The sequence below is a fragment of the Trachurus japonicus genome, chromosome 20, assembly GCF_045865225.1.
Source record: "Trachurus japonicus isolate A0001 chromosome 20, Traja_1.0".
NCBI classification, from domain to species: Eukaryota; Metazoa; Chordata; class Actinopteri; order Carangiformes; family Carangidae; genus Trachurus; species Trachurus japonicus.
The window spans coordinates 5,667,908-5,678,291 of record NC_140926.1 but is presented as its reverse complement, the minus strand read 5'-3'; the positions used below and the strand labels follow the sequence as shown (position 1 = coordinate 5,678,291).

General features: G+C 39.6%; 1 long non-coding RNA gene across 1 annotated transcript; it reads left to right on the top strand.

Annotated features, from left to right (window-relative positions):
- Positions 1-4,338: 4,338 nt before the first annotated feature.
- Positions 4,339-6,403, top strand: LOC146966265 (uncharacterized). The gene is made up of 5 exons (XR_015034485.1): positions 4,339-4,355; positions 5,167-5,362; positions 5,981-6,108; positions 6,212-6,325; positions 6,378-6,403. It is a non-coding gene; the product is annotated as an uncharacterized LOC146966265 (long non-coding RNA).
- The last annotated feature ends 3,981 nt before the right edge of the window (positions 6,404-10,384 follow it).

Below are 10,384 nucleotides of genomic sequence, written 5' to 3'. Positions count from 1 at the left end.
CCTTCATGTTAACTCGTCTGCAGACTTAAAGCTTCATTTTGTCCGTTCGTGGATCTGAGAACCAGAGAGTGAGCGAGCGAACGGCGTGCGATGGCGGCTGCAGCGAAGCCATTTTATTCACATTAAAACATAAACACACTGGTGTCAAAGTGGTTCCTCCTCCTCCTCTTCCTCCTTCTCTTCTTCATAATAATCTTGGTTAAAGCAACGACCGTATGGATCCCGAGCTGTTCACCGCTGCCACCGCCGCTGCTTCACCCCCTGGTTCACTGATCTATTTCTTTCTTTTTCTGTTTTTTTTTTCCTTTTTCCTTTTCTTTTTTGTTTTTTTGCAGCTTCTGGTGGCCCTGCGTTTCCCAGTCTGAAAAAGCGAAAACATAACAAAAACAAAAAACAGTGCCTGGTGGTGTGGTGGAGTGAGTGATTTAAAGAAAAAGACGAGAAAAAGAAACAAAAAAATATATATAAATGAATAAATAAATTAGAGATGTGATGATGACGTGCTGCTTTGGACCATTCCCACTTTTATTATTACTACTACTACTTCTTCTCCCCCCTCCCCCTCTTCCTCCTCTTCCTCTTCCTCCCTCCTTGAGTCTTGAGTCACTTCACACACACACATACACACCCTCCACATCGGTTCTTCTACTTCTTATTTTTATTCTTATTTTTTTTGTTTTTGTTCCACTGGTTCATTCCTTTGTACAGTCGCCAACAACACAACAACAATGAAGTTTTAAGACGCAGAGAAAATGAAAAACAAAACAGAAAAACAGAAAAAAAAAGGTTTTATTTATAACTTTAGTCACTCATCTGCACCCGGTTCAGCAGCAGCAGCAGCAGCAGCGGCGTCTTCACCCAGCTGTGGCGGCGGTGGGCGTTGAGGTTAGAGGCAGATGTGCTGGGCAAACGAGCGGTCACAAGGTCAAATGTGAACTGTATGTATTGTAATAAACATATTAAACATATAAAAAAGCGAGCACTGGTTATTTTATTGGAGCGGTATAGGGTTTTGGTTTGGTTCAGAGACGCTAGTGCCTTGTTGAAAGTCTTAGAGGAATAGTTCAACATTGTGGCAAATTGCCATTGCCATAATCCCTATAGTCATAGCAGTAGGTTCGTTACCTTTAATTGTCGGTGCAAGGTGTTTTTAGAACGGCGGAGCAGAGCTGAGAGCTGCTCAGAGCTACGCTACGGAGGCTAATGGGATTTCTTGGTTTCCCTCATCAAACTCATCAAATACACAATCCAACAACTCCAAAACGCTCTGGTGGACAAGTTGTGACCTGCGCATTCACCACGCTATGAGATAATAACACAACGTTACCAGACAGAGTTGTTTTAGAGGGAAATGCAGAGACTGCTTGATGAAAAACTGTCCCTGAAGGCAACGCACATCAGCAGTTTTGCATGAATTTCCCTCTAAAACAACTCTGTCTGGTAACGTTGTGTTATTATCTCATAGCGTGGTGAATGTGCAGGTCACAACTTGTCCACCAGAGCGTTGTGGAGTTGTTGGATTGTGTGTTTGATGAGTTTGATGAGGGGAAACCAAGAAATCCCATTAGCCTCCGTAGCGTAGCTCTGAGCAGCTCGCGGCTCTGCTCCGCCGTTCTAAAGAATAGCTTGCAACGAAAAATAAGGGTAACGAACCTACTGCTATGACTACAGGGATTATGGCAATGGGCCAACTTGCCAAAAATGTTGAACTATCCCTTTAACTCCTCCTTCACTTCTTTTTCTTTTAAACACAAACCAACAGTGAGATCTTCAACAGGCATGATATCGTCATGGTGCACAGGGTTGTTTTTGTATTCTCCAGCACATCCCATCATCCCCCTCTTTATCTCTCTATTATTTGCCCCCCCCCCCTTCCCTTACCTCCCTTTGCCCCCCTCCACTCATGAAGAGCAGGGTCCGACGCTGCAAAGGCCTGTTTTCTGCCACCATTACTTATCTATTGAGTCTATAACTGAGCTGCACCACACATTCAGTAACGGTGACCACATCATTGCTTTGTATATTGTTTCCTGAAGTATATTGACAACAAATGAAATAAAATATGCCTCTCCAGGGCCACGTGCTTCTTCTCTGGCTCTTTTGGTCCCTTCAACTTTTTATTTTTTAAAAAAAAAGTGTTTGATATTTTGGTTTAGATGCTTTAAAAAAAAAAAAAAATCAATAAAACAAAGATGAGACTGTGCTGCCCCCTGCTGGTGGTGCAGTGACTGTGGGAACTCCAGGAGATTAATGTTATCAGATGGGAGGATGTAAGCAGCTTCTTACATAAGAGTAGATGATGAGCTGTCAAAACAATAAAAGAAAAGAGGTTTTTAATCCCCAGAAAAGTGAATTGAATGCGCTGAATTACATCCACTTTTACAACATCCGAACAATTCAGTTTACAAGTGGTCTTAGTAGACAAACAATCAGCATTAGTTTGATTATGTGTGTGTAAAAAGTAATGCAGAAAATCAAAATTTAGAATATTTTAAGAAGGAAAGACAAGGAACATCAAAAACACCAAACAGACAAAGAGAAGAAAAACAATATATCAAAAATAAAACTAATCATAGGGTTATAAATTCCCTTTGCGTAAATACCCTTAATCAATTCATCAGCACGTAGGCTATATATCTTTTATCTTTCACCTCTGGGTATCACTTATAATCCAGCTCAAGTCTTGAAAACAAACAAACAAAGAAAAACTCTTTTGAGTTATCAACCACCTCCATCTTTTTATAAACACTTTCTTCTTTAATCTCAACATAAATGTGATTTTTCTTCCCCCCATTGTGTTAATATTTCTTAGGATTGTTACCTATTCAGCACCTGTTTAAGCCATCTTAATGTAATAGCTTTCTTTGCTGCTATTAGTATTTGTAGGATCAGTGTTGGGAATGTTAATTTTAAAAAGTAATTAGTTACTTCTTCCAAAAAGTAACTGAGTTAGTAACTCCACTACTTCACTATAATAGCAACTAGTTACCAGGGAAAGTAACTATTGCGTTACTTTTTCTTTCCAAGGGCATTTTTAAATTGTATTTTATTGTTTTCATATATTTCACTGATCGCAATTATGGAATGCGAGTGTGTGTTTTATTGAAAGCGAGGCTGGTGTGCCTATGAAAATAGGTTACAGTGTTTTTTTTAAGTGCTGTGGCTACAAGCAAATCTCATATTGTCTCTGTACAAAGACAACAAAGACCTTTTTAAATGTGAAAACAGTGGAGACCTATTCAAGATTTGCGTTTGGGCAACAATAACAGGAAACATCAAAATTAATTCACATTAAGTGAAATTATTAACTTTACCGATTATCCATCTGATTATCTGTCCTGCTGCGAGCACACAACTTCTCAGGGTATCCGCGGATCCTTAAAAAGTCTTAAATTCATGTATCTAAAATTAAGGCCTTAAAAAGTATTACATTTATTAGAAAATTCAAAGATGGTCTTAAATATATAATATATAATACACAGCATCATTAAATATGTTTGCACTTAAACTTTTATATGAAATAACAGGGTATCCGCGGGGTCTTAAAAAGTCTAAAATTTGAAAATCAAAATTTTAGGTCTTAAAATGTCTTAAATTTGTTGAATTATTGTGTTCAAGTCTTCAATAATTTTAGTCTCGCATTTGCCCCTAAAAAAAAATACATGTGAACCGGGAAAATCACAAAAAAGAAAGAGCACAACCTGCGATTGGTCAAAAACTACAAATCCCACAATTCTCTGGCCTCAACAATAACAGTAGTTAGTGTAAGTAAGGGAGAGTGGAGCTGTCGGTGAAAAGAGGAAACAACGCCACGTCTGGTCCTGTCCTATGTTGTTCGTTCACACCGTCACCGTTTATTCGTTACGTCCGCGGTGTAAAAGGCCGTGACGCAAAGACGCGATTAGGCGCGAGACGCGGTATACGCGACTTTTTTTTTTTGCGACGCAATACACCCGATTTTTTTATGGCGACGGGACCTTCGCGTCTTCGTCTATTTCATCGTGTTTGGTGGGAAGACCCACAAGGGGCTTCCCACCAAGACCCACAAGGGGCTTCCCACCAAACACGAGGAACGCTTTTTTTTCGCTCGAGTTGTGACGCGCGACCAAACGCGAGATACGCGGTTTATCGCTCATTTTGACTTTGTGTAAATTCGCGTGTTCACGAGCTCGCCCATTTTCACTACAACAACAACATTTCTGCTCTCATCAACCATGGTTGAGGTCACAACGCTGCGCTGTACCTGCTCTGGAAGAGTTCCGGGCTGATGAGCTACAGAGACTTTAGAGTCTAAAGGAGCAGTGCGTCACTGTGTCGGACTGTTTGGATTCGCCACGCACCCTGCAGCGCCAAGGGTAGGTCGCACACAACTCACAACTCAACATGCAACAACATGACAAAAAACAGGCAAATTGATGATTATTTATAGATAATTAGATCATAATGATGGTTTGAGAGGCTAAAAAAAACATCGAAACAGGACGGGTCGTTCACTTCAGCAGCACGTCGGCACCATCTGCTGGTCGTTAAAGGAACAACAGTTTCATTCATTCATTCATTCATTTCACGCAGTTGTTTGTGCAATAATTTACTAAAAGGAGCAAATAAGTAGTGAGATTGATGACAGATATTTATTACTACAGGTTAGAGTGTTTACATTGAACATTTTAAGGGAAAAACATTCATTAAAATGTTAATTCACACGAGGCAGAGTGTTGATTTAGTGAAGATTCACTGTCATTCAGCTGTAAATGTATCTAATTAACATTTTCATTATTGACTCATCTGACAATTGATTTTTTTTTGATGAGTTGTTTGGTCGATAAAACACCAGAAAGCAAAGTCGGTCGTTCTCCAAATCCAAAGTGGATCTGGGAATATTACAAACATGTTAATATTTGTAACTTTATTTGTACAGTCACGTAGAGACAAACTGGCTGAAAATGCTGACGTGGTGCTTTTAAAATATGTCACAATACACATCTGTAGTGACGATAACATGGATAACAAGACAACTTTTACAAACAATTACACACCCATAAACCATAAGATATGCAAAGATTTTATTTCAAATGCAGAGCTTATTAATTATTAACATTTTCTGCAAGATACAGATTTCATATCTATGGATGTTCTTCACATTTCTCCTTCCTGTGTTGATTGCAGCAGTCAGAGGAGTCCCTCCCCGGGTCCCAACCACGTCGCCTCCAGTAGCAGCAATGCCCCCAACTCTGCCTCCGCCCCCCCCTCCGCCTCCGCAGCCCGGCCCTCCTGCACCTTCACCCCCACCCTCGCCGCCCACTTCAATGAGAATCTTATCAAACACGTGCAGGGTTGGCCGGCCGAACACGCAGAGAAGCAGGTCTGTGCTTCATTTATTTACAACCTGTGATAACTACACACTGTTACTCATTATTCATGAAGCATTCTTGCTGATTATTTGGAGAACAGTTTATTTTATGAAAATACAAACCCATGTTATACCGTACAAGAAGTCTTTACTGGTTGATATTAATGGTTTGCATATTCTAGATATGTGCAGCACTTGATATAACTCTTAAATATAAGTAAATTAGGAAAAATACTAAGTTAGAAAAAACTGTTTGAAAAAATGTTTGTTCTCAGATGGAAAATGCAAAAATTAGTATCAAAGGAGGAAGAATCTTTTTCTTTTTAAGCAATATTTCTTAGGAAATTTCAAGTGTATATCAGAACTTACATTGAATAAGTTAAAATTCCTTCGTACAGTCACACAGATAAAGAAAATAAAATGAACAGCAATAATTATAAGGGCAGATAATCAAACTAGTTAGATGAAGTATCATAACAAAGATCAAGGTGATGGAAGAATGCTTCATAAATGATGGATTGAGAAGTGTACAGCTATTTTAAAGTGTAACCCATAATAGTTTATAATGGTCCTGGTTCTTGGTTGTGAACATTAAAGCTCATTGTTGTTTCTTCTGAATTGACCTTGAAGGCGTCGAGGCTACGTGAAGAGGCTCACACCATGGGCAGCATCTGTATGTCGGAGAACTGCACCGAGCTCAAAAACCTCCGGTCTTTGGTCAGAGTCTGTGAAATACAAGCCACGTTGCGTGAGCAGAGGTAACAACAACTGCTGCGATTTGTTTCTATATTTATATGTTCATATATCGTTGACGTGTTTGTATGGATGTGAACTAACGCCTGTCCTCTCTCCCGTCCACAGGATACTGTTTCTGAGACAGCAAATCAAAGAACTTGAAAAGTTGAAGAATCAGAATTCCTTCATGGTCTGAGAACTTCTGGTTTGTGCGAGTTGAGAGCGTTTTTCTGGTTGGGGGTGGGGCAGGGAGGGGGGAGAGAGAGAAAGAAGGGGTGAGGGGGTTGAGAAGAAAAGACCCATTGCACATAGTTGGAAGCTGCAGTTGTTCAGTTCCTCTTGAGCCCAGTCTTAACACACACACAAACACAGACAGACACACACAAACACACACAGGAGCGGCAGTTGGGGTTTTGCCTTTGGACCGTTGGGCTGGGTTAAAAACCAAGAGGTGGGGAAACACGGAAGAGCTGTCGTTGTTGTGGGAGTGGGAGAAAGAAAGAGAGACAGAGAATTAAAAAAACACGGGGAGGGAGGGATGGAGGGGGAGGGGGCGGGGCGATTTACAGGTTTTGTAAAAAACCCTCAACGGAGAAAAAAAATGTAGATTTCTTGTAGATGTTATTATCTATGTTGTAAATATGTTTTGTAGATTGAAGCCATGGAAAGCCATGCCTATCAAAAGCTTTTGACATCCAAACTAATCAACGCCTAGGCGGCTACGTTCATTAGCCTAGCCTCTCCTTCATGTTAACTCGTCTGCAGACTTAAAGCTTCATTTTGTCCGTTCGTGGATCTGAGAACCAGAGAGTGAGCGAGCGAACGGCGTGCGATGGCGGCTGCAGCGAAGCCATTTTATTCACATTAAAACATAAACACACTGGTGTCAAAGTGGTTCCTCCTCCTCCTCTTCCTCCTTCTCTTCTTCATAATAATCTTGGTTAAAGCAACGACCGTATGGATCCCGAGCTGTTCATGCCATCGCCTCACCCCCTGGTTCACTGATCTATTTCTTTTTCTTTCTGTTTCTGTTTTTTTTTTCCTTTTTTTTTTCTTTTTTGCAGCTTCTGGTGGCCCTGCGTTTCCCAGTCTGAAAAAGCGAAAACATAACAAAAACAAAAAACAGTGCCTGGTGGTGTGGTGGAGTGAGTGATTTAAAGAAAAAGACGAGAAAAAGAAACAAAAAAATATATATAAATGAATAAATAAATTAGAGATGTGATGATGACGTGCTGCTTTGGACCATTCCCACTTTTATTATTACTACTACTACTTCTTCTTCCCCCTCCCCCTCTTCCTCCTCCTCCTCTTCCTCCTTGAGTCTTGAGTCACTTCACACACACACACCCTCCACATCGGTTCTTCTACTTCTTATTTTTATTCTTATTTTTTTTGTTTTTGTTCCACTGGTTCATTCCTTTGTACAGTCGCCAACAACACGACAACAATGAAGTTTTAAGACGCAGAGAAAATGAAAAACAAACAGAAAAACAGAAAAAAAAAGGTTTTATTTATAACTTTAGTCACTCATCTGCACCCGGTTCAGCAGCAGCAGCAGCAGCGGCGGCGGCGTCTTCACCCAGCTGTGGCGGCGGTGGGCGTTGAGGTTAGAGGCAGATGTGCTGGGCAAACGAGCGGTCACAAGGTCAAATGTGAACTGTATGTATTGTAATAAACATATTAAACATATAAAAAAGCGAGCACTGGTTATTTTATTGGAGCGGTATAGGTTGGTTTTGGTTTGGTTCGGACGCTAGTGCCTTGTTGAAAGTCTTTAAAAAGGGATAGTTCAACATTTTGGCCAATTGGCCCATTGCCATAATCACTATAGTCATAGCAGTAGGTTTGTTACCTTTAATTGTTGGTGCAAGCTGTTTTTAGAACGGCGGAGCAGAGCTACGTGATGGAGGCTCATGGGATTTCTTGGTTTCCCTCATCAAACTCATCAAACACACAATCCAACAACTCCAAAACGCTCTGGTGGACAAGTTGTGACCTGCACATTCACCACACTATGAGATAATAACAGAACGTTACCAGACAGAGTTGTTTTAGAGGGAAATACAGAGACTGTTGATGGAAAAATGCCCCTGAAGGCAATGTGCATCGGCAGTTTTGCATGAATTTCCCTCTAAAACAACTCTGTCTGGTAACGACGTGTTATTATCTCATAGCGTGGTGAATGTGCAGCTCACAACTTGTCCACCAGAGCGTTGTGGAGTTGTTGGATTGTGTATTTGATGAGGGAAACCAAGAAATCCCATGAGCCTCCGTAGCGTAGCTCTGAGCAGCTCACGGCTCTGCTCCGCCGTTCTAAAAACAGCTTGCACCGACAAATAAAGATAACGAACCTACTGCTCTGACTATAGGGATTATGGCAATGGGCCAACTTGCCAAAAATGTTGAACTATCCCTTTAACTCCTCCTTCACTTCTTTTTCTTTTTAAAAACAAACCCAACAGTGAGATCTTCAACAGGCATGATGTCGTCATGCACAGGGGTTGCTTTTGTTTTCTCCAGCACATCCCATCATCCCCCTCTTTATCTCTATTATTTGACCCCCCACCCCACCTCCCTTTGCCCCTTTGCCCCCCTCCACTCATGAAGAGCAGGGTCCGACGCTGCAAAGGCCTGTTTTCTGCCACCATTACTTATCTATTGAGTCTATAACTGAGCTGCACCACACATTCAGTAACGGTGACCACATCATTGCTTTGTATATTGTTTCCTGAAGTATATTGACGACAAATGAAATAAAATATGCCTCTCCAGGGCCACGTGCTTCTTCTCTGGCTCTTTTGGTCCCTTCAACTTTTTATTAAAAAAAAAAAAAGTGTTTGATATTTTGGTTTAGATGCTTTAAAAATAAAAAAAAATCAATAAAACAAAGATGAGACTGTGCTGCCCCCTGCTGGTGGTGCAGTGACTGTGGGAACTCCAGGAGATTAATGTTATCAGATGGTCGTAAGCAGCTTCTTACATAAGAGTAGATGATGAACTGTCAAAAGAATAAAAGAAAAGAGGTTTTTAATCCCCAGAAAAGTGAATTGAATGCGCTGAATTACATCCACTTTTACAACATCCGAACAATTCAGTTTACAAGTGGTCTTAGTAGACAAACAATCAGCATTAGTTTGATTATGTGTGTGTAAAAAGTAATGCAGAAAATCAAAATTTAGAATATTTTAAGAAGGAAAGACAAGGAACATCAAAAACACCAAACAGACAAAGAGAAGAAAAACAATATATCAAAAATAAAACTATATAGGGTTATAAATTCCCTTTGCGTAAATACCCTTAATCAATTCATCAGCACGTAGGCTATATATCTTTTATCTTTCACCTCTGGGTATCACTTATAATCCAGCTCAAGTCTTGAAAACAAACAAACGAAGAAAAACTCTTTTGAGTTATCAACCACCTCCATCTTTCTATAAACACTTTCTTCTTTAATCTCAACATAAATGTGATTTTTCTTCCCCCCATTGTGTTAATATTTCTTAGGATTGTTACCTATTCAGCACCTGTTTAAGCCATCTTAATGTAATGGCTTTCTTTGCTGCTATTTGTATTTGTAGGATCAGTGTTGGGAACATTACTTTTAAAAAGTAATTAGTTATAGTTACTAATTACTTCTTCCAAAAAGTAACTGAGTTAGTAACTCCACTACTTCACTATAATAGTAACTAGTTACCAGGGAAAGTAACTATTGCGTTACTTTTTCTTTCCAAGGGCATTTTTAAATTGTATTTTATTGTTTTCATATATTTCAGTGATCGCAATTATGGAATGCGAGTGTGTGTTTTATTGAAAGCGAGGCTGGTGTGCCTATGAAAATAGGTTACAGTGGGTTTTTTAAGTGCTGTGGCTGCCTACAAGCAAATCTCATATTGTCTGTACAAAGACAACAAAGACCTTTTTAAATGTGAAAACAGTGGAGACCTATTCAAGATTTGCGTTTGGGCAACAATAACAGGAAACATCGAAATTAATTTATTCATGGGCACATAAAGTGAAATTATTAACTTTACCGATTATCCATCTGATTATCTGTCCTGCTGCGAGCACACAACTTCTCAGGGTATCCGCGGATCCTTAAAAAGTCTTAAATTCATGTATCTAAAATTAAGGCCTTAAAAAGTATTACATTTATTAGAAAATTCAAAGATGGTCTTAAATATATAATATATAATACACAGCATCATTAAATATGTTTGCACTTAAACTTTTATATGAAATAACAGGGTATCCGCGGGGTCTTAAAAAGTCTAAAATTTGAAAATCAAAATTTTAGGTCTT